Here is a 3,770-nt window from a genome sequence, read left to right as displayed (position 1 = left end):
TAGACAAGGAAAAGTATTGGTGCCAGCACTGAACCTTGTGGGACTCCACTCTCCACCACCAACCAGTCCGACTTTGCATCCCTTATTACCGTTCTCATCTCCCTCCATCTCAAGTAGTTTTCCATCCACTTTAACACTTTTCCTTCAGTCCTCCATAAATCTCTAATTTCCATAGCAGTCTCATGTGAGGTACCTTGTCAAAAGCTTTTTTAAATCCAAATATACACAGTCCATCCATCCTCTCTCTCTTGTATTTTGTCAACCACTCTTGAATAAAAGCTCAGTAGATTTGTTACACATGACCTCCCTTTCCTAAAGCCAAATTGATGATCCGATAATAACTTATGATCCTCCAGGAACCGTATCCAATATTTCTTTATCACCCTCTCACAAATCTTACCGACCACACTTGTTAAAGACACAGGTCTATAGTTAAGAGGCTCTTCCTTACTGCCTCCCTTATAAATGGGCACCACTTCAGCTCTTTTCCACTCTACTGGTACTTCCCTGTTTCTAATGAGCACCTTATAATATCATATAATGGATCTATCAATTCTTCTCTACATTCCTTCAATAATTTTCCTGAAACTTCATCTGGTCCCATCGCTTTATCATCTTTAAGTTCCTCCAACATTTTATATAACTCCTTTTAGGTATCTTAATGTCATCCATGTGCACATTTCCTTCTACATTCTGAGGCTTTACAAACATTGTTTCTTTAGTAAATACTTGTTGAAACCTATTATTTAGCAATTCCACAATATTCTTAGGGTCATCTACTATCCCTTGCTCTCCTTTTAACCTTTCAATGGACTCTCTCTTTTAAGTTTACCATTTATGAACCTGTAAAACAATTTTGGATGTTCCTTACTCTTGTCTACAATATCTTTTCAAATTTTCTTTCTTCCTCCTCCTTACCCTCACATACTCATTTCTTGCCACTCTATAATTCTCCTTATTTAGTATATTCCTGCTCTTTTCCATCTTTTCCAAGCCACATCTCTCTTTTCTTTAGCCTTAACACAAGTTGCATTAAACCAATCCTTTCTTCCTTCCTCTCTCGGTTTATACTTTGGTACAAATTTCATAACTCCTTCTTTATAATATTTCATAAAAATCTCATATTTTTTTGCACTTCTCTGATTTGTAACATCTCCCAATCTAATGTTCTGAAATAATTTTTCAAACTTTCTGTGTCCATCTTTCTATAATTCAATCTACCACTCCTGTATGTCTCATCTCTCCTTCGCTGTGTTATTGCCATCTGCATTTCCATAACCACATGATCACTCTTCCCAATGGACATTTATATTGTATATCCCCACATAGGTACACTTCTCTTGTTAACACCAAATCCAGTCTAGCCGGTTCATCATCTCCTCTATATCTAGTATTTTCTTTCACCCTCTGTTCCATCATATTTTCCATCATTAGATTAAGAATCTCTCTCCCATGCTTCCTCTCCAACACCACTTACTAGATTTTCCCAATCCACCTCCTTACAATTAAAATCTCCTACTAGTATCACCTTTCTTTTTCCAGTTAATACACTTTCCAAACTCTGTAAAGTATCCTTGATCATATTGTCGTATTCCTTAATGTCCAAGAATTTGTTTTAGGAGGTACATAGGTCACCATGATTATTAATTCTTTTCCATCACTTTTTAACCTTATGCTTATCACTTCTGCGTTGTTCTTCCCATACCAAACCTTATCCACATTTATCTCCTTCGTCATAATCATAACTCCTCCTCCACCTTTACCCTCTCTATCCTTTCTCCATATATTATATTTATTATCCAAATTTACCTTTGTTTTTTCATGTAATTTTGTCTCAGTCAAACACACTATATCAGGCTTCTCCACCATCATATAGTCTTGCAATTCCAATCTACTTGACAGTATCCCATCTATATTAGTATACATTACGGTCCACCCACTGCTCCTCTAGGGTTCCTCCGCATTCCTTTTTCCACATACCATTTTCTGACTCTCTCCCTATAACTCTCCAAAAAAACTTTTCTTTTTCCTCTTCAGACCGCACATCATTTTTCCTTCTCGCCTCTTCCAACAATTCCTTATATCTTCTCCTCTCTTCCTCATTTCTATTTTTCTTACACACCTCTTTACAACCTTCTACCTCTCTTAATTTTGATGTTCTATATAAGATGTCCTCCGCAGATTATTGTGACTTCAGTATTACTTTAATCAGTCTCCTTACTCCCTTCTTATATGAACCCAGTCTATGGATCTCTTCTACTTCTTCTTGTAGGTTTTTTTTTTCCTCATCATTTAGATTTTTTAACAGATCTCTTACCGTTTTTAATTCTTCTTTAATTCTCTCAGGCTTATATGTTATATTTTGTTCTTTCATCCCAAATATTAACACACTCTTTTTTTTTCTGCTATTTCTCTTATCAATGTTTCCTTATTCTTCATACCATTAACCAGTTCCTTAGACCTTTCTTTTTTGTCTTCCTTCAACTGATCTTTAATTATTTCTTGTAATCCAACCATCTCAGCTTCCCTCGACTCAGTCCATTGTGTTTTCTTCATTTCCCACTCCCTTTCAGACCTTTCACTTTGCTCACTGATCATTTCCTTAAAGTCATCTTTCTCCTTTACAACTTTCTCCATTTTCTCCTCCAACCGTCTCTTGTATTTTTCAACCTCCACTCTCAAGTGCGCATTCTCATCCACCCATCATTTTTCATTTTCCTCCAGTCTCTTAACTCTTTCCTTCAAAGCCTTGCGGAATTCTCTATCCTGCTCCTCCTCACTCCTCTGAACTTTTAATTCCTTCACCAACTCCTCAAATTTCTTCTCTAGCATAACAAATCTTCCTTGCATTGTTGCTCCAGTTGAAGATGGACTCATATTTTGAATGGTTACTTTTGGTTTTGCTCCCTGGGCCTCATCGGCATATTTTGAATTTGGTAACTTATTTCTTACAGGTCTATCCATTTCATTTCATTCTTCCTGGGAGCGTGTGGGTGTGTGGTGGTGTGCACTGGCCGCCAGGCCTGGTAGCTTTGTGTGTGTGGTGGGATGCGTTGGCGGCTGTTTATGGCTGACCCTTGTTTGTTTCCCGCGCCGTCGTCTGGAGCGCGGAGGCTCCAACACCTCTGATCACTATTATGCACACTCCACTAGGCTACGTTCACTCTGTACACTCGTTCACTCGCTCTAGTTGCCCTTTTGTACTAGTGACGGTTCTCACTCCAAGCACATTGTTTAGCGTGTGGAGTGTTAGTTAGACGACACTGTGAGCAAGGAGGCACGTCCACTCTCCACGGAGTGTGTGTGTGTGTGTGTGTGTATATTTACCTAGTTGTACCTAGTTGTATTTACTTAGTTGTAGTTTTACAATTGTTTAACATGGAAGAGGTAGTAAAAAAGAAAGATTAGAAAAGTATAATATTGTATAATGGTGAATTATATAGTGGGTAGTATCTGTATTGTGTCTGAATGTAAAATTATGTCCGCCCAAATAAACAAAACATACAAATTTGCATATTTCCTCATCTCTCCATCAATTTTGAATAACTACCAATGCCTATCACTAAATGTAAATTCATATATTTAAGACTCAGAAAAAAAATTTAAGACTAACTAAAGCCAAGTCACTGGATAGTCATATATCACCCAAAGAGAACTGTCCTTGATCCACCAGTGTGTTGCACAGCATGGAATGTTTTAAATAAGGTTTCATGCCATTCTATTTTTAACAGAGGAGTGATGTTAGAAATATGATATTACCTTCAGGGAAT

This window comes from Portunus trituberculatus, chromosome 50 (assembly GCF_017591435.1).
Source record: "Portunus trituberculatus isolate SZX2019 chromosome 50, ASM1759143v1, whole genome shotgun sequence".
In the NCBI taxonomy this organism is placed as follows: domain Eukaryota; kingdom Metazoa; phylum Arthropoda; class Malacostraca; order Decapoda; family Portunidae; genus Portunus; species Portunus trituberculatus.
Note: the sequence above shows the minus strand (reverse complement) of the source record.